A 22,061-nucleotide genomic window follows, 5' to 3' on the forward strand; every position below is an offset into this window, starting at 1 on the left:
CTTCAAGCACAATTAAACATTCAACAGCCTGTGGGGTATTCGGCCGAAAATTAAAGACTACCGGCTGTTTGTGTCCTTGAACAAAAAAGGCACCTTGTCCAGATTTTGATCCATCCGTAAAGATGGTCAGAGCATCAGCCAAGGGCTCCTTTGAAGTGACAACAGGAAAATACACTAAATTTTTGTTAACTATGGCAAGCAGAGGATGCTTAGGATAATGATTATCAATTACATTTGGAAATGAGCAAACAAGAATTGCCCACATATCCATTGTGGCTGCTAAAATTTCAACTTGCTCACGGGTGTATGGAACAATTAATTTATCTGGAATTTTTGCAAAGTGCATTAAACAACACTTTATACCCAAAATTGCCTCTTTTTTTAATTTTTTTTTATTTTTTTATTTTTTTTTAAATTTTATTTTTTTTTCTCAGATCAAAATTGCCTGTTTAGCCACTAATTCAGGAAAATACTGAACAGTTTTTGCTCCCACAGAATCATAGCATTAATAGTTAGCCTTTGAAGCAAGGCAGTGGTATAATTGGCCGTCACTCCATAAGTCCGGACTGCCTCAACTAAATCCTTAAGCTGGAAGTAGGAAACCGGCTCAAGAATTCTCTCATTAGTAATGGGATTTTCAAAAACTGGAAAGGCGGCCGCTAACGGCGACCAGGTGCTGCCTTTTATAAAGTGACTCTTCCCTGCCGGCGGGCACGGCGGGGGGGCTGACGGGTGAGGGGCAGCTCCGTTTCCTCTCCCTGGCTGGTGCGGTACTCCCACCCCTAGGGGACGCCACCCTCCATATCTGTCTGCCACGTGCTCCGCTGCAGCCTCTTCTAACTCTTCACTATCAGCTGGATCGAGCTGCTCTCCCTCCTCCTCTAACATTTCTTCCTCTGAGTCACTCACAAGATTACTATATTCTTGGTCCCGCCCTTCCACATGTAGGGCTGAGAACCGGTTTGCTTTTAAAGAAGGGCGCGGGAGTCTCCTTGAGACCCCCTCCTCTCTGAAACCCTTCTCCTTTTGTGAGGGCTGCAGCCCCTCTTGCTTTAATTCTTTAGGATCCTTTTGTCTTTTTTCCCTTTTTCTTTTAGGCCTATTTTCCTCCCCCTTACTGTATGCTGACTCTGATAGACTATCCTGATGCCGTGTTAGTACTTTGCATCCTTCCTGGATTAAATCAAACCCTCTCTCCTCGAGGCAAGTGCGCACCATCAAAAAGACAAGCCACAAGGGAAGAAGCAATGCAAGCAACCAATAAATATCTAAATCTACAGTGAACAGCATACCGGGGGATATTTACCGACGTCCCATCTCCGCGTGTTGAGTTCTGGCTCCAATTCGGCCTCTCGCGCGGGCCCCGTCCCAGGTTCATTCCCGGGTTTCGGCACCAGTTGTAGTGACCGCCTACTCGACCAGCGAGGAAAAACGACCACCACACCAGGAGTCTTCTCAGATCACGCTTTATTGGAGAGCCTTTTAGTTGTAGGAGAGCTTGGGCGCGAGAGAGCGTGCACCCGAAACACAGCCACTTATATAGGGAATTCGAACACGGGTCTTTTCTATTGTTGGTCGCCTGCCTTTTACCGTCACCAGTTGTCATGGGATTGGCTGGGGACACTACCGGGCTCGCGCACGCGCACAGCCCAGGGGTCCCGCCAAGCACCGTCTGGAGTGGTAATCCTCAAAGCTGCAAGGGAGTGGGCGGAGTCTCGCCTCGGCTCCCTACATGTGATGGCACACATGGTGTGATTCTCTGGCTTAGGACTGTTTACTGGAACACCAAACCTGCTTTCTATGCAAGAGCTTCTTTAGACTCCAGCTTCTCCTCCGCCATCTTTCCGGAACTCTGGTTAAGTTTCTTCAATTTCAAAACTGCTCGTTCATCCTTCATGTCCCTACAAAATATTTTCACAATGCAAAGCAACAGCAATATCTTACTTTAAAAAGTCATGGATTCCATGTTATTCTTCCAAGTGAATTGCCTGACATTGATGTCAAAATGTATTCAAGAGTTGTTTGTATACATCTATAATGTTTTCTGCAGAGTTTGTGATTTTTTTAAATCAGAAATAATTTTAACTTATCTGTGGAAATGAATAGTACAGAAACTAAAGTTATTCCTGATGCTTGTCTGAAAAAAGTATATTTATGTTTGTATAATGCCCATAATCTATTTCCTTCTCTCCTAGATATAATATTTTGAATTCTACGTTGTGTTATACTATATAGGTTAATTAATAAATGTGTCCATTCAAATTGCATTCCATATCGAAAAAATTTAAGATTTTTTTCCTAGGTCCTTATAGTATTTTATTTCTTTGGGATAAGATGACAATGTTATCTAATTTCAAGTTTTGTAAAGATTATGCTATGTAAAGGTCTTTCTAAGGTGAAGATTTAAACACTGATTTCAAACTAACCTTTAATTCTATGAATTATATATGTTGTTACCATTGTATTCTTGTAATCAACTTTTTAATAACTGGTTTTCATTTCTTGCATCTGAAAAATGAAAAATATGGAATACTTCACAAATTTTTATATGATCCTCGTGCAAGAGCCATGTTAATCTCTGTGTTGTTGTCATTTGGTTAGACCAGCTGCTGAAGCACGTAGTATCCTCTAAATTTAAGTAGTTAATGATGCAATCTTTATACAGGCATATATCCTTGGTTGCCTATTTGTAACAATGAACCCTTATTGTTCCTAAAAATGTTATTGATCATATTTCTCTAAATTTCTGTGTATAGTGGAAAAAAACTTACATTGTTTGGTGTATTGCTTATATTTGAAATTTTTCTGTCAATGACTATTTTGTCTTTTTCATTTTAAATTTTGAAGCCTTTATAGCTAAGTCCAAAGGTGATGGCTTTTCAAGTATTTACTTATCAACTGAGTTAGCTTTGTGGAGCTAATGGATTCAAAGTAAGCCTTCTTAAAAGCTACTTCTAAACTTCCGCAGCTTAAAATTTCCCAAATGAGGTCTCAATGGTACAATTGTCTACCTGACCCTTTACCCTTCTTCCATGTAGGAAGAGACCAACCAGAATATCTTACCGTAGCAGCATAGATTGTCTTACTGGAACAAAACTAATCTTAGTTACAAGGGATCATAGAGAGATGAACAGTTGAGAACGAATTGTTCAGAAAAGAAGGTATTTTATAAAAAAAGGCATGAGGATGAATATACCCCTCTTCATGGGGAAGCCTACAGTGGACACTTAGATTTTGTCCATGAGTTGGTAGCTAAAGGCAGATATTCAAAGTATTTTTTAAATACCTTTGTTTATTATACCAAACATTTCAAAAGTAACTAAAGCCAAGAAAGTGAAAATATTGTTCATATTGTTACATTTCAAAAGTAACTAAAGCCAAGAAAGTGAAAATATTGTTCATATGCATGATTACCTAATGTCTTAGCCTGTCTACAATCCAACTAGGCAGTAACTTACACTACTGACTTTCTACCAACAAATATTTCCATAGCTCCTGGACAAGTCCTTATGTTTCTCCTCGATATTAGGCCTTAAATTGGTAATGTTTTAATCACTGTGTTTCCTCTTGTCTCTAGGCTGTAAATCTCAAAATGGTAAATCTTTAGATCTAACTCTACCAAAAACTGAGGTAGAGATAATGGAACAATACTTTAAAACAGAGTTGACTTTGATACCCTAACCACAACAGAACAATGGAAAATAATTTCTTATATTATATACACTTATATATTTTTATTTATGTGTGCTGATCTTAAATTTCACACAGTGAAACTTACTAGAATTAGATGATAATTTGACAACTAAATTGATATTTATTCCCATAAATAGATTTGAATATAAATAATTAGGTTTAGAATATTAGAATATAAAAAGTATCAATGCAATGTCTTAGGTATAAACTTGTGATACCTTCTAAGTGTTCTTGGTCTTCTGAATTCACATGGTAAAAACACAGTATTGTTTTCCTCTAATCTATAAAGGATTTTAATCTGCTGCTCTGTTTATTGTTTTAAGTCGCTGGTCCCAAACTTTTTTTCTCCATATTTCTGAAACATTCTTACTGATTATACCAAAATTTTGCTGATATGATGTCTAAAAGCTATTATTCTTCTGCAGGACCCACGGGTCCTAGGATACCAGATCCCAGTTATCTGCATCATCAGATAACGAGAGCAAAACTTCTCACTTAGGCCCATGCAACATGCCAATAGAAAGTAATTGAAGACCCGTCTCAATTTCTCATTTCCTGTAATATTTCAGGTCCTTAATTCCTTGGAGGATTTAGCAGTAAGCTATTGTGAAATGCAAGTCTACTTAAAATGAAGATGAGATCATAAAATATGAGAGAATGTACTGTAATACAAATTTCAAATTACAGATGACAAGCCCATTTGAGTGAACAAAATCACAAATATCACAAGATTATTTTTAATACCCCTCTCCTAATGATTAATGAAAGATTTTAGCCCAGCATAAGTAGGTCAAAAAATACTTCCTGGAATGGTCGATCCATATTTGTTCTACCAAACCTAGGAAATCTTGACTTAGAGGTGAAATATAATTTAGAAAAACTTTAATTGAGAAGATCCTTAGTGCTGCAAAATCCTGTTACTTCAGTAAAACTTGGTTCTCTAGTACAAAAATATTGTCATTCTCAAACCAATGATAACCTACATTTAATCTTCTGAAAGTATATTCCTTTTCAAATAAACCTTTAAAAATCGCATTCGCCAGAATAACTCTTGACAAGTAGATGATAGTGACATTACAAGTTTTTCAATGTAAGGGTAAGGTACAGTACAATTGATTTATTTAGCCAGCACTAATCCCAAACAAGTTCAACCATTCATTAAAGTGTAGAAATATTACCCCCCCACACACCATTGCCGTTGTTCCATAGGTGCCTTCCAGAAATGTGTTAAACAGAACAGCATCCCATAATTTCAAACCCAAATACTAGCTAATAAAGTAAACTTCATCACATAAGAAGGTACATTTTAAAAAGTCACTAATAGTTGCCTTATCATGTGTTGTTTTATGTTTTCCCTGTCTAACATAGTAAGAAATATGACTTTAAGTATTGAATATGGGTACTCATCAGAGATGTGACAAATATAAAATCTGTCTTCTATTTCTATCATATTCCTCTATAGTAGTAAATCTTAGTTTTCTTCTTTTTCCAAAACTTATAGGTAGTAGAAAATATTAACCCATGTAGAATAAAATAATCACACCATTTTACAAAGCCATTTATAAAAACTGGTAGGAATAAATTCTAAGCCATTTTTAAATTTTCTTGTTGACTAAAGATTAATTTTCCAAATGGATGAGAATAAAATCATGTGTAGGTGCTTCACATCTCCAGTCTTGCAAATGAATTATGGAAATATAAGCTGACATCAGTTCATGTATATGTGGGATTGAAACTGCATGGGATGTATATAAACCTTTCAAAATATTAACAGACAGTTTAACAGAATGACTATCAAGAAATTGAAACCCGAGAGGAATAATGGTAAAGACATAGAATGAATGAAAAATGGAACAAGGGACAAGTATATCTAGAAAACTCAATATACGCATGAAGTGGTAAATCTGAAATGAATCTTGGAGAAGGGATTGGTTGAGAATGCTAGAAGGAGTGACTCTGATCCTGGAGCATTTGACAATTAGGTGGACATATTTAATTGTAACAAATTTGCACAACCTTTGAAATTCAGTTAAAAAACAAAACAAACAAAAAACAAAAATCACAACTAAACAGAAACAGCAATCTCTAGACAGTATGAATATGACCTATCAAAATTTTAGACAGTTAATGAAGGGCAGTCTTGGGAAAAGCAAACAAAGCTGTTCAAAGAGGGCAGTTTGGGGTAGGGGAGAATTTAGAACAGATTAAGTACATTGTCAAAGGTTATAAATGACCTACATCTACTGCAAATATTTTCATCTGCAAGTGCTCTTTGTCTGAACTGGACACTCCAGTCATGAGGCACACTTGATAGCTTGTGAAGATAGAATGGAAGAAACAAGATCAAGAACGCATTACTCCACTGGAGAGAAAACATTTCTCTATGTTTTCTCTCCTCTGTCTTCATTACTCTTTTTTCATACTTTTAATAAACTCAAGTGATTTTGAATTATATCTTTCCTTCTTTGTTCTGGCAAAGTAATTGTTCAAAATATTTCACTAAATTTTATTTCCCATTATTTACTATCATAGTGTTTACTTGTCCGAGTGAGTCCATTAAACTTCCCCTTTGCATTTGGTTGCCAGGAAAACTCAACATTTATGTTAATGAGGATAAACTGTAATGCAAAACTTTGTCTCCAAAAAACCAGTCCAAGAACCTGTAATCACAAATATTTAGCTATAATTTTTTTTCCTTTTTCTTTTACCTTGCAAATCTTCTCGTGTCTAAAGTTTCCTCAAAAATAAATACTCTACCTTGAGCGCATTGGCACCCACCCCTAGGTGTCTGGACAGGGAACAGACCTAAGAAAGGAGACATCCAGTTTCAAAGGTGAATCATCTGGGGTTGAGGAACACCCGAGAACTCTTCATTTGTTTGTTTAGCTTTACTTGATAATGTAACCCAGTTCTTGAATGTCAGTAGATTAGAATAAATTTAGGGCATTAAATATTAAAAATAAAACAAAAATAAATAAATACTCCACCACTTTTTGCTTCAATCACTTCTAACCTCAAAGATATATTTGCTAACAAGATGCTTAGAAGAAACCGAAGAATACTCCACTTTTATCTTCTTTCTTAAGACTCTCCTTAGATACCATATCAAGAACAGTGAAGTTATCCTTTGCAGAATTATTTCAATAGATTATTTTTCTCATGGTCTTGCATTTGGTCAACAAGATGTATGGAGCATAGAGTTAAATCACCCATTCCTTGGATTACAGTGTCTGTTAAAAGGCAATACTTCTATGTCCTACTTCTCTGTTCTCCTCTTAGCTCTTGACTGATTTCCAATTAATCACAGCTTCTTGGCTTCAGGTCTAGTAAAGCTGAAGGACTATAAGGCCTCCCGCACTGCTATATCTTCATGGTTTCTCTTTCAAAACTCTTTTATTTGGATATGGAATTTATTTTCATGTCTTCAATTTGTTCTGCAATACACTGAGCCAAATAGACTCTAAAATCACTTTAGGTTGCAAAAACATTAAGACAATCTATATAAATAAGTTTTGGCCTCCCACCACTGCAGAAGACAATACGCTTAGCTAGGGCTTCTAAGAACGCGTTTGCTTACCTTTTCAATTTTCCCAATTCTTTTCTGATCCCAACAGTTTTTGGCTTATGTAATAAGAGAAGTCTTCACGATCTCATGTTAATAAGGATAATATTCTTGAGCTACTTAGAAATGTGAAATCATTGGTTTGAAGTATCCAATCAGATTTTTTTCTGTGTTTCACTGCTTCATGAGGAAAGACATTGTGGAAAGTATTACAAACAGAAAAGTGTAAACCCAATACCTTCTTTCATTGTGGAGGACACTCTCTCCCTAAATAATTTGAACCAAATTATCTTTTTCAGAAAATTACTGTTTGGTAATTGAAGTCAATTCACAAATTTTCATTTCTTATTTTTTTAAAAAACTTTGAGTTTAAATACCACTACAACCTTGTTTTTACCCAGTAAGAGTATTTTTCCTGGTTAAGGACAATTCTCAAGGGAACTTAAATGATTTACAGCAAGGTTTGTGAGGTTTGTTGGTTTGGTGTGAAAAACAGCCATCTTCACCCACATTGCTCCCTCTCAGCTAAGTCTCTATGGATTTCTTTACATGAAAGCCTATTTTTCCAAGTAATTTTAAACTTTCTTAATAGGCTAAGTTGTGAAAAATTTGACCAATTAAAATTTACCTGTCATAAATTTTTAAACTTTTTTGAAATTCCTTTATCAGAATCGCAAATTCACCAATCCTAATTCCAACTTTACCATAAAAACAGTTAATATGTTTTTTCCTGATATGCTCTCCATGAAACTATTATTTTCCAGTGGCTGTGTTATGCATGTATATGGTCATATGAGCGGATGCTGAGCAAAATGAACTCCAAGCTATGGAAACAGACATATTTATTTACAGTTGTTGTTTCTAATGTACAATGTGATTTCTATTTCCTCTATGGTTTATCCCCTGCTGTATTTGATTTTGATACCCTGTGTATTGTGCATACATTTACCTTAATTAGGGAAGGGAACATGAACAACAAAATGGCAAGACAAAGGACAAAGGGCAAACCAATGCAATAGCAATACTCACAAGAAAATAAATTGGAAATGTACATTACAACTTGTGAGGCGTATTGGGGTGAATTAAAACTGTGAGAAAAATGAGAGAGGGGGGTAACAAGTTTGAAAAGTTGTGTATTTACTAGCTTACAATTGTGCTTACCACTGCACATAACTTTGACATTATAATTAAATTTAAAAAATAAGCTGCATGAAATAAAATTTCACTGTATTGGTATAGTAAATATTATTCTTTATGTAGTAACTTTTTAAAAATCAGTACTATTTGACATCTAATTTGAATTAATTACCCATTTTTAATCAAAGGGCCATCAACTTGAATGTTATCCAACTAGGCAATATTTTCACAATATACTTGCCAATATTTTGAAAAAAGAATAAATTTAGTACTTTCTCATACTAAAACAGAAAACACTTTAATTCTACGGAAACCCAGAACTTTTGAAAGTAAATAAGTTGTTAAGAGAACAGAATATATGTGTTCTTCAACATTCATATGAATAATAACTACTCATTTTGAAATAATGAACATTCCATACCTGAGAGATTCAAAATAGTATTTGTGTGCATGTTATGAAATTCTGCATTAGATGCATTTTCCAATGGGGTGTTACAGATAGAGAAATGAACAGAAAAATATCCACATTCTGGTATAGTATAAAACTATGAAACGTCAGTTAAAATTTGCCACGCCGACCCCAGTAGAGTCTGCTTAGCATGGGAAACCATCTATCAGACCATGATAGGGGCTTCGAGACCTATCTCTGAGTTTTGGGACTTCACCGAAGTCTACCTCAGAGAATGGGGCTTTACAGAAACCTATCTCCAAGTTTTGGGACTTCACCAAAGTCTACCTCGGAGAATAGGGCTTCTAAGAGGCCTACTCCTGGGAAAAGGCTGGCAAAACCCCTGGAAAAGATGTGTTTCTGCCTATCTTTTCCTCATAAGAGTGCCTATTAATCTTTTACTGCTTCTACTGCTCTTTGTACTTACTCATTGTCAACGTTCCCTTATTCAAAGCTCTTTCTTAAGAGTGTTGACGACTCCAATATCTGACGAGTGTCTTAAAAATATGACTGACTCACCAGAGTTAAGTGCTACCCTGAAACCCCTCTTATGGAGGCTAGTAGACAAGTTATAAGAAAATATAAAAGTATTGGGGGTTTCACAAAGTCACTTCAGCAGAAGGAATTGTTTGTAAGAGATTTACAAAAAGTTGTAGGCGCGGCTAGAACAGAAAGAACGTATGGCAATTGCTGAGATAACTACTTAGTAGAAAGAACTTCCTCATTTACTAAGAGACTTGCTAAATCTAAGTCTCCTTGGTGCTTACTATTAAAGAAGGAACAGGAAAGATCTTAATGGGACAGTTAAGGCCTCTATAGAATAAAGTAGTGGTTAATTGGTGACAATCATCGAAACCAATTGTATTTCTTAAAAATAGAGGTAAAGCCGGAAACAAGTGCCTATCAGGCGACCAGCTGGTGACCGCCCAAGAATGAAGCCCTGCAGCAAGATTATGTAACCTTTTTGCCCTTTCTTATGGAGACTTTTTGCTATAAAAGTTTGTTATCCTCTGCATTAAATCGCACTCAGCACTCAGCACTCAGCATCCACTCCTAATGTGTGTGAGTTGTCTGTTTGCCATCTCCCCGTCCTATTCCAGATTCCTCCCCTAGGTATCCTCCGTCGTCCCCACAGAACCCGGTCCACGGCAGGTGGTACCCAACGGGAGCGGGGGGACACCAGGTTGCCTAAGGAGGGGTGAACCGGCCCAGGTCGGAAACGGAGTCACGGCCTGCCAAGCCTATGTATTACTTGCATCCTTAACCACTCTGTGTAGGAATTTGCAGCCCAGCACGAGAGACCCTGTTGCTGCTACTGCTACTGCTGAACACCTTAATGGGTAAAGTTCAACGACGGCCTGACAGTCAACCGGAGATACTCCTGCTTGATTCCATCACCTGAGTCGGCTTCCTGGTTGAAAGCTGCTAAATCTAAGATCTTGTGGGACATTCTTTTGGGTGATATCTAGAAACCCTCTCTTCCCACAGTGGGTATTGGGGACAAGGATATCACTGGCTTGCTTGTTTTAGGCACTTCAGTGCATAGTGACTGGAAATCCACTCTATGGTCACAGCCTAGTTTGACTCTGGTATGGTAATAACCTGAGTGTGTTATCAATGGAGGTAATACTCTTAGCCTTAAAATCTAGCAAGCTTCTGCATCACGGTGGTGCCTTAAGGCTGTTCTAAGATAAAGGTTCCGCAAGCCAAAGAAAAATTGGGCAGTTTTAAACTACAGCCACAAGATGGTCAAGAGATTGTAAAGAAAGAGGGAAGTAAAGAAAGCCTTGGAAAGAGAATTGGGGAAATTTGAAAAGTAAGGATTGTCTTTAAGACAAACCTCAGAAAGTTTAAGTATGTCGCAAATGGTATGACTATGTCTTAAAATTGGAGCTTACAAGTACAGCTGGTATAAAATTGAATTAACTGATACACGGAGTCAGGACTGGCAAAAATTAAAAAAAAAAAAAAAGGGGCAAATGCCACGCCGACCCCAGTAGAGTCTGCTTAGCATGGGAAACCATCTATCAGACCATGATAGGGGCTTCGAGACCTATCTCTGAGTTTTGGGACTTCACCGAAGTCTACCTCGGAGAATAGGGCTTCTAAGAGGCCTACTCCTGGGAAAAGGCTGGCAAAACCCCTGGAAAAGATGTGTTTCTGCCTATCTTTTCCTCATAAGAGTGCCTATTAATCTTTTACTGCTTCTACTGCTCTTTGTACTTACTCATTGTCAACGTTCCCTTATTCAAAGCTCTTTCTTAAGAGTGTTGACGACTCCAATATCTGACGAGTGTCTTAAAAATATGACTAACTCACCAGAGTTAAGTGCTACCCTGAAACCCCTCTTATGGAGGCTAGTAGACAAGTTATAAGTAAATATAAAAGTATTGGGGGTTTCACAAAGTCACTTCAGCAGAAGGAATTGTTTGTAAGAGATTTACAAAAAGTTGTAGGCGCGGCTAGAACAGAAAGAATGTATGGCAATTGCTGAGATAACTACTTAGTAGAAAGAACTTCCTCATTTACTAAGAGACTTGCTAAATCTAAGTCTCCTTGGTGCTTACTATTAAAGAAGGAACAGGAAAGATCTTAATGGGACAGTTAAGGCCTCTATAGAATAAAGTAGTGGTTAATTGGTGACAATCATCGAAACCAATTGTATTTCTTAAAAATAGAGGTAAAGCCGGAAACAAGTGCCTATCAGGCGACCAGCTGGTGACCGCCCAAGAATGAAGCCCTGCAGCAAGATTATGTAACCTTTTGCCCTTTCTTATGGAGACTTTTTGCTATAAAAGTTTGTTATCCTCTGCATTAAATCGCACTCAGCACTCAGCACTCAGCATCCACTCCTAATGTGTGTGAGTTGTCTGTTTGCCATCTCCCCGTCCTATTCCAGGTTCCTCCACTAGGTATCCTCCGTCGTCCCGACAGAACCCGGTCCGCGGCAAAAATTAATTCTTCAAGAGTAAGCAATTGTTTAACAGATTAAGCTATTATTTCTATGACCATCAATCCCAAGGTTTATGCAATAAAGTCATCCTAGACCAACAGTTTCCAACTTGTAGGGTGCACTTCAAAATTCCCTTAATTCACATCACGAATAGCTTATCTCCATAGTGAAAAAATACTACACCTTTGCTAATGTGATGCCCTCCGTGTTCTGGAAAAAGCACCACAATAAACTGGGTTGCATCATTTTTCCTCCACTGGTATTCTTGCAAATATTATTTATATTTATACTTTTTAACTATCATAGATAAACAGGATGCTAATATCAGAAGATTACATTTCAAAGCCCACCCAGGCAGGAAGGTTCCCTAGATTCTTATCTCCAATAAACTTCTCACCAAAACCAGACACAAGTGGTACTGATGTTGAAGTGTTAGGGCATGAGCCTTGAGCATAAACAGCCTCAGAGACAGTGTCCAGGCCCAGAGTTCAACACCTAGGACAAACCAATAAAACAAAAACAAAAACAATCCCAAAACGTAGCATTTTTCTCATTGTATACAGAGACATGTCATTAAGGAAATTGCTTCCTGTGTTACATACAGGTCGAAGAAAGAAGAAGTCACACAATTATTCTCTTCATACAATGTTATACCAAAGCCTCAAATAATTGCTCTTTTTCTAAATTTATAAATTAATATCATCATTTGTTGGCAACTCTGTCTACATTATTCACATTATCATTTTATACATAAACTGTTTTTTAATATCTATTAACGGAGTTCTTATTATAACTCCCTTGAAAGTATATTCTAGGCAAATAGAATGCAAGAAACATTTGTAAATTTGTCAATTAAACCCTCTACTTAAAAAGAATTTTGTAGTATCCTATAGAATATGAAATTACAAACAAAACCAAAATATATATTTTAAATCTAAACTCTAATTTAACAAGGTCTATAAAGTCCTACATTAGACCAAGTTTGCTATATGTCCAGGCTTAAGCTTTTGCAATCCTTCATCCTTTCCTTGGAATCTAACAGAATGAAGATTACTTAATTTTTCAAATTTTGGATGGGAATCATGAGCCATTTTGCATCTAAGAATGTTTCTAATGAAGAGAGCATTTAAAAGCACAACTGAGGATTATATATGAGTTGCATTTCAATAGGAAATTACTTCTCAAAACATAATGACAAAATTAGCCCAAACTTCCAACTGCGTATTCCTTTCTTGTTTGGTTACTTTTATTAAGACAAAATTATACTACCTGGTCCAGGGAAGGTATCACTATGTAATTCCAGTTTCTAATCTCCTGTCAGTCTGAGTGCTAGAATTCTAGGCTTGTATCACATTGACCTGCCAGAGTTTCTTGGTTTATTTAATCTAGATACAGACTAGCAATTCTGAACTTCTCCAGTGATATCATCCACTAGACTGCTCAGACTGTTCATGGACTATATTAAAAGATGTTCTAACATTTCACAGAGGATATGATCATTTTCAGATACACCTGTGGGGTCTCTGATTCATTCCTACATGGATCCGATCCCTTTCATAATGATTACTTGTCTCTCTTACTATCTCTGGTCCATATCTATGTAATATTCTTAAACTTTTTTGAAGAAACTTCACTTGAGGAATTTCTAACATTAAAAATTATCACTTGATTCTAGTCTTACTGAGGACATATTATCTATTGTGTGCTAACTTTTCTATATCTTCTGAGAATTGCTTCATTTGTGTATTTGTGTGTGCACATATAAGTGCCTCTGTGTTTATGTGTAAGTTTGTATGTATATATGCAAAAGCCTCAAGCTCTTATTCAGCCATCTTGCTCATGACTGGTATTCCATCACTTGAACCATTCTTCTAATACAGCTTTTGGCTGGTTAATTATAAATAGTGTCTCAAAGACTGTTCTGCCCAGGCTGGATGCTAACCTGAGCTGAATAGCAGAGGGACAGAGCCAAGGACCAGAGTTCAAGTGCCAAGACCACCATCAAAAACTATATATATAAGTAAAGGAAAGAAAAAAAATGTGATCTTATCCACCAGTTCATGGCTAGTATAATCCCTGCTCTCTCAAGATGGACTTTTTTTCCAGTTAAGTCCATGCTCTTATATGTGAATTGCATTGTAAACAGAATTATTCTTCCATTCTACTTTCTACAAATTTGCATGATTAACAAGCATGATTTAGAAAGAGAGTGGCCTCATATTTCGTGTTCCACGTAGGATTAATGCATTCCCTATAGAGGGAATGCATTAATAAATCTACATACTGGACTTGGCTTTATTGTTTCAATGTTGTCTTATTTGTAGAGTCTTCTATAGTGTAATGAACCCTTAAACTTAAACACAGAACTTCTCTTTCTCCTATTATTGCTATTGTTTCCCTTACTGTTAACTCGTGTAAACTTGGGAAATAATGTGCAGCACATACACTCCTTAAAAAATGATCTGAGAACCTTCTTCCCATTTAAAATTCGCCTTATTTACAGAGGACTTAAAAAGTTTGAACTCAATATACTCATGAATAATGTATTTATAAGCAATATAAATGGTATTTTCTCTTTACTATGTTTCTCTGAAACATGTGTTACCTCAGGTCCAAAGGTGTCCTTGGGTTATTTTGGTGAAGCTAGAAAACATTCATTATACCTCAAGCATCACCATCGATTGTTCCTGGAAGTAACTGTTACTGGATGTGGAAACTGATCCTAGGAGAAAAATGGAACACAGAGGATTGACAAAGTTCAAGTTAACTTGTGTTTTCCTTTTTACTGTATAAGAAAAGGACAAAGATGGTAACGAGGCAGTAGGGAAATACCAAAGCTCTCCCCAACCAAAAAGAGAGTTTGAGTTCCAATGCTTAATCTCCCCAAGAGACCAACAATAACAAAAAGATGAACATTCAGAGAAAAACAGGAGGTGGAAAATAACAAAAAAGAAAGAGAGGAAAAGAAGAATTTCAGAACAGAGAAGAGCGAATACCCCTCCCCCAACATTCACTGGCCACACGGCAGTGTGCCAAGCCATGGCCAGCCGGCGCTGCGGGGGCTTCCCGTATCCAAGAGACACAGGGGACTGCCTGCATATCACCTGCTCAGAAGCCGCCTGAGGTACCAGTTTACAGACCCGCTGATCGCCACAAATAGAGAAACCTACCAGCTGTGAGTCTCCACTATGATCCCACACCCACCCCTCACTTTCCACCCAAGCAGAGAGGCTCCATCCCGCCAAAGCCACCCGGCACCAGCAGCACATCAAAGGGAGCTGTCTGCAGATAGCACAGAAGTGACCTGAGGTACCGGTGTCAGCCCCGCCAATTGTGACGACATGGTGGGGGCCACTGGGGTCCCAGAGACACAGAGGGCTGCCTGCAGATCACTCATGCAGAAGATGCCTGAGGTACCGGTGTCAGACCTGCCGATTGTGACAACCTGGCGGGGGCTGCCAGGGTCCCAGAGACACAAGGAGCTGCATGCACATAACTCGTGCAGAAGCCGCCTGAGCATGGACACTGTGGACCCGACAGCTTCGACAGAAGCAGACACAGAAGAGAATCACACAGAGCCACCACTGCCCAGCCTAGCCCGCAACCACCCCAACTGAACTCGGATTGCAACAGCAACTGACAACCTACACCACACAGAAAGAACTAGCTCCAGGGTGAATACCCCACAGGGGACAGTGTATCCCTCAAGGGAGACCAGAGCTTGAGGGAATCTTGAGTCCCTGACCCAGACTCCCCACCCCAACACCCGGACCACAGGACCCACTGAAACTGGGAACTGCTCGAGAACTCCACCGGCCCTTGGAGCACACTCTGCTGGGCAGGCTAGAGCAAGAGCACCCCTGGAAGGGAGCTTAAACACCCAAGCCAGGAACAGTGCCGCTGGGTCCAGACAACCAACAGTAGAAGAAATGTAAACTGTGTACCCCAGGCTGCATAACCTAGGTGGTATACACAGCAGCACAGGCCTAACCAGCATGCCCCAGGTGGGGGGCCAGAACCAGGCCTGGCAATCCGGTGCCTGAACAACACAACCAATTCCTCCCAACTGAGCATAAGCCTCAGCAGAGAGATGAAAAACAGGGAACTGCACCCCGTGGGAAGCACACCTGTGACAACAAAAGACCTGGAGGCTCAGTACAAGAGAATCCAAAAACCCACCAAAACCCGACCCATAAATTCTAGGCTGGGATTGGGCAACACAGGCCACCTGCACCTGTTAGTAGGCAGGAGCTCAGGCTGGTAAGGTGGCTCAGCAGTAGAGTGATAGTCTTGGATGCATGAGACCCTGGATCTGATTCCTCAGCATTACATGAGCAGAAAGGGTCAGAAGTGGTACTGTGGTTCAAATGGTAGGGTGCCAGCCTTGAGCTGAAGAGCTGAAGGACAGCACCCAAACCTAGAGTTCAAGCCAACAACTGGCCCCCCCCAAAACCAACCAACCAAACAAACAAAAACATCAGGAGCCCATAGCCGACTCAAGCATCTGGGAGAGTGCATCCAGAGCATCTGATCTTGCCAAGAGCACCCATAGGAGCAAACATGAGCAGTCTAGGGTGCACAACCCTTCTAAAGGCGGGAATTACCAGCAATCTACAGCAGAGAGCTGAGAATCCTATATAGATCAGACCAGCAGCTGGAGGTACGCCCCCAACAGAACCCAGATCAGGCACAGACTCTCTCTACCAATACAGAATCAGCAACCAAGCAAAGACAGACACACCAAAACAAAATTGCAGATTAGTCTCCAATAATACCTGAACCCCCATGAGAAAATCACAGAGAAAAATTACAAGGTTTATCACTACCCAGGATAGCAAGCTATCCTCAATAGCCAGCAGCCACGCAGGGGAGAGCCCCAGTGGGAGCAAAGCAGGAATGGAAGACAAAAGCTACATCCAAGGGATGCTGGAGGCAATGACTCAAGAAATAAAGTGAGAAATAGACCAGAAATTGAAAGAGCACAAGGATGAGCTATCAAAAGAGATACAAGATATCAAACAGGAGATGCTTGCAAAAATAGAGTCTGCACAAACCTCAGTAAGAAGTGAGATAAATGCCAAATTAGAGGTAGAACATACCTCATTAAGAGGTGAGATCAATAGTTTGAGAACCAACATCGAATCTATAAAGGAATCCGTTTCCTCCATACAAAACACAATAGAATCCATGGTCAACAGAGTGAACGAAATGGACTGTAGAGTGTCAGATACAGAAGACAGAATACACCAACTGGACCAAAAAGTGACAGATATGGAAAAATCACTCAAATTAAGCAAAAGGGAAATTCAAGAGAAAGAAGATAATGCAAAGAAATTTTACCTTCATATAATTGGAGTGGATGAAGGTGAGGAATTTCAGAGCAAGGGAAGGCAAAAGCTAATCAACAAGATAATCGGTGAAAAATTTCTCCACCTCAAAAAAGAACATCTTACCTACATAACAGAAGCATATAGAACACCCAACAAGCAAGATCCCAGGAGAAACATTTCTAGACACATTATAGTAAAAATGATAGATCTGAATAATAAGGAAACAATCTTGCATGCAGCAAAAATCAAGAAGTAGCTATGCAACAATGGGAAGAAATTAGAATCATTGCAGATCTCTCCACACAAACACTGAATGCAAGAAAGGCCTGGGAAAGTACCATACGAACCCTGGGAGCCAATAACTGGCAACCCATACTGATATACCTGGCAAAGCTATCATTCACATTCAATGGAGAACTGAAAAATTTTAATAGCAAAGAAAAACTAAATGAATATATAAGCGTTAAGCCAGCATTACAAAGAATACTAAGAGGTGGGACATAACCTGAAGAAAGAAACCAGGAACTGGGACCTGCACCCAGACAGACATTAATCAACTTCTAACTGAGCAAGCACAGGAGGAAAGGAAAGAAGAAAAACTCAGGAAAACAGGGAATGACAGGGACAACAATGCATCTCTTTATACTTTCTCTTAATATTAATGGGCTTAATTCACCAATCAAAGGAAAAAGAACTGCAGACTGGATCAGAATTGCCTTCAGGAGACCCACTTCTCAGCCAAACATACAAACAAATTCAGAGAAAAGGGTTGGAAAAGGATCTACCAATCAAATGCCCCCAGTGAGAAAGCAGGTGTAGCTATCCTGATATATGACAAAATAGAATTTTCATTAAAATCAGTACAAAAAGACAAGGACGGACACTCCATATTAATACCAGGAACAATCCAAGAGGATGTATTACCATCATCAACTTATATGCCCCAAATATTTGTGCACCCAGATATGTTAAACAAATACTCTCAAACTTACAGAATAAAATAGATCCCAATATGAAAATACTAGGAGAATTTAACACACCACTCTCACCAAAGGACAGGTCTATCAACCAGAGGATTGGCAAAGAAGCTACCGAATTAATTGAGGACATACTTCAAGCGGAATTAACTGACATCTACCGAGTATTTCACCCTAAAACAACACAGTACACATTCTTCTCAGCAGCTCATGGAACTTTCTCCAAAATAGAACATATCATAGTTCATGCAAGGAACTTAAGAAAATACAAAGGGATTGACAAAATCCCCTGTACCCTATCAGACCACATTGGAATCAAGCTAGTTCTCAATAACAAAGCATACTGCAGAAATTTCTCTAATAAATGGATATTGAACAGCACACTCCTTATCAATGCCTGGGTAACGGAAGAGATCAGAGAAGAAATAAAATATTTCCTACAACTCAATGAAAATGAAAACACTTCGCAAAGAAACTTGTGGGACACAACAAAAGCAGTCCTGAGGGGCAAATTTATTGCCTTCAGTGCCCACATCAAGAGAATGGAGACAGACCAAGTAAATAATCTCATGTTGCATTTAAAACAGGTAGAAAAACAAGAAAAAATGGAAACTAAAGTTAATAGACGGAGCCAGATAACCAAATCAAGAGCAGAGATTAACCAATTACAAAATCAGAAAATTATAGCCAAAATTAACCAAACAAAAGCTGGTTCTTTGAAAAAATAAAGAAAATTGATGGACCATTGGCAAGATTAATTTAAAAAAGAAGAGAGGAAACACATATTAACGGGATTAGAGATGCCACAGGAAAAAAATCACAATATGTAAACAAGATATCCAAACAATCCTAATGGACTACTTACTTTCAAAATTTATAATCTTTAATGGAAGAAAACCTGGCAGAAATGGAAGCATTTTTAGAGAAATACAAGTTGCCCAAACTGAGCAAAGAAGAAGTAAACCAATTAAATAAGCCAATAGCCTACAACAAGATACAGAAAGCTATCAAAAGTCTTCCAACAAAAAAAAAAAAAAGCCTCCGGGTCTCTATTCAGAAAAGTTCGGCCTGAGCCAAGGAGAAATAAGGTTTCTCCTATTCCATCCTGTAATGTTTTCAGAGTGTCTGCTTTGAGTTCAAGGTCTTTGATCCATTTGGATTTGATTCTGGTGCAGGGTGATATACAAGGATCTAGCTTTAGTTTTCTACATGTAGTTAACCAATTTTGCCAGCACCATTTACTGAAGAGGCTGTCTTTCTTCCATTCTATTGTTTTAGCTTCCTTATCGAAGATTAGATGGCTATAGGTCTGTAGGTTCATTTCTGGGTTTTCAATTCTATTCCATTGGTCCTGAGGTCTGTTCTTATGCCAATACCAAGCTCTTTTGATTACTATGACTTTATAGTAGAGTTTGAAATTTGGTATTGATATTCCTCCAGCAGTGTTCTTTCCGTTGAGGAGCGTTTTTGCTATTCGGGGTCTTTTATTGTTCCATATGAATTTTTGGATTGCCTCTTCTATTTCCTTGAAGAATGAGGGTGGAATTTTGATAGGTATCGCGTTGAATTTGTAGATAGCCTTGGGAAGTATTGCCATTTTCACGATGTTAATCTTGCCAATCCAGGAGCATGGGAGTTTTTGCCAATTTTTAAGTTCTGTGTTGATTTCCTTTTTCAAGATTTTTAAGTTTTCATCATAGAGGTCCTTCACTTCTTTGGTTAAGTTAATTCCTAGGTATTTTATTTTTTGTTTGGCTATTACAAATGGAGTTGCTTTCCTAATTTCAGCCACACTTTTCTCATTGTTGGCATATAGAAAAGCTATTGATTTTGGGGGGTTAATTTTATAACCTGCTACTTTGCCAAAGTTTTAAATCAGATTGAGTAATTTGGGAGTGGAGTCTATGGGATTCTTTAAATACAAGATCATGTCATCTGCAAAGAGGGAGAGTTTTATTTCTTCTTTCCCTATTTGGATCCCCTTAATGTCTGCATCTTGTCTTATTGCTGTAGCTAGGCATTCTAATACTAGATTGAAGAGAAGTGGAGAGAGTGGGCATCCTTAACTTGTTCCTGAGTTAAGAGGAAATGGCTTTAGTTTTTCACCATTGAGTATAATGCTGGCTGTAGGTTTGTCATATACAGCCTTTATTGTATTGAGGAATGTTCCATGGATTCCTAATTTTTCCAGAACCTTCATCATAAAGGGATGTTGGATCTTGTCAAATGCTTTTTGGGATTGCATACGGTTGCAGAGCTTCTGCAGGGCAAATGACATAGCTAGCAAGATCAATAGAAAGCCCACCGATTGGGAGAAGATCTTCACTAGCCATACAACAGACAAGGGTCTCATATCTAAAATGTACTTGGAACTCAAAAAATTAAACCACCCAACAACAAATCCTCAAAGAAACAACTGCCCAATAAATAAGTGGGCAAAAGGCTTAAAGAGAAGCTTCTCTGAAGAAGAAAGAAGGATGGCCAATAGACACATGAGGAAATGTTCAACATACCTAGCCATAAAAGAAATGCACATGAAAACAACATTGAGATATCACCTCACTCCAGTTAGAACAGCAAAAATCAAGAACTCTAACAACAACAGATGCTGGAGGGGATGTGGACAGAAAGGAACCTTACTTCATTGTTGGTGGGAATGTAAACTTGTTCAACCACTTTGGAAAGCAGTATGGAGGTTCCTCAAAAGACTTCACATAGATCTCCCCTATGATCCAGCAATCCCACTTTTGGGCATTTACCCAAATGTTTACAAACAAGACCACACTAAAGCTACCAGCACAACTATGTTTATTGCAGCATTATTTACCATAGCTAAGATATGGAACCAACCCAGATGCCCCTCATTAAATGAATGGATCAAGAAAACGTGGTATATATACACAATGGAATTCTATGCCTCCATCAGAAAGAATGACATTTCCCCATTCGTTAGGAAATGGAAAGTTTTGGAAAAAATTATATTAAGTGAAGTAAGCCAGGCCCAAAGAAACATAGGTCCCATGGTTTCCCTTATTTGCAATATCTAGTATAGGTATGAGTCAAGCGGAAAAGGTCAGATAATGTGATGTTAGGAAAATGAACCCTTAGTTATGTATTTTAATGTTTCCGTTTCTTTCATGCATGTGTTTCTAATGCATTTATAAGATTATTTCCTTGTTGCTTTGTATGTCCCTCCCCCACAGTGTAACCCCCGCTTTCACTATATTTGATGTCAGTATAACATGTGGAGGAGATGGGGACAAACAAGTGGTTTAAGGATTCAGGTGGACCTGTTGCAACAATGAGAAGTACAAAATGTCATGTCAAAACCATCTTTACAATGTCGGTGTGGGGGGGGGAGGGGGGTATAATTGGGTGGGGGGAGGGGGAGGCTGGGAAGGGAGGTGAAGGGTAAACAAAGGAGGAGGCTGCAATGCTTGGTAAGAAATGTATGCATTATCCTGCCCATGTAATTATAGCCCCTCTGTACAGTATGTTCTCAAATAAAATAAAATAATATTAAAAAATAAAAAGCCCAGGACCAGATGGACTCAGCAGAATTCTATAAGACCTTTAAAGAAGAACTAATAGCCATATTCCTCAAGCTCTTCAGAGAAACAGAGAAGGAGGGAGCTGTCCCAAACTCATCCCCAAACCAGGCAAAGACCCAACCAAAAAGGAGAATTACAGGCCAATTTCCTTGATGAACACTGACACAAAGATTCTTAACAAGATTCTAGATAACAGAATCCAGAAACACATAAAAAATCATACACTATGACCAGGTAGGCTTCATCCCAGAGATGGAGGGATGGTTAAAAATACGTGTCAATAAATGTAATCCAACACATCAACAGAGCCACATGATTATCTCCACAGATGCAGAAAAGGCCTTTGATAAAATTCAACATTCATTCATGCTAAAAGCTCTGGAGAAAATAGTAATAGAAGAAACATTTCT

General features: G+C 38.4%; 1 long non-coding RNA gene and 1 pseudogene across 1 annotated transcript in view; both read right to left on the minus strand.

Moving 5' to 3' along the window:
- Window positions 1-1,662: 1,662 nt before the first annotated feature.
- The window catches only part of LOC138839086 (uncharacterized), a 33,518-nt gene continuing 13,119 nt past the window's right edge, over window positions 1,663-22,061 (minus strand). The window contains exons 2-3 of the long non-coding RNA XR_011375836.1: window positions 14,399-14,515; window positions 1,663-1,901 (exon numbers count right to left, since the gene is read on the minus strand). This is a non-coding gene — a long non-coding RNA (uncharacterized lncRNA). The remainder of the gene's footprint in view (window positions 1,902-14,398; window positions 14,516-22,061) is intronic.
- On the minus strand, window positions 2,519-2,618 carry LOC138839097 (U6 spliceosomal RNA; annotated as a pseudogene).

The sequence above is a fragment of the Dipodomys merriami genome, unplaced genomic scaffold (assembly GCF_024711535.1).
Source record: "Dipodomys merriami isolate MVZ:Mamm:240054 unplaced genomic scaffold, mDipMer1.0.p SCAF_292, whole genome shotgun sequence".
Classification (NCBI taxonomy): domain Eukaryota; kingdom Metazoa; phylum Chordata; class Mammalia; order Rodentia; family Heteromyidae; genus Dipodomys; species Dipodomys merriami.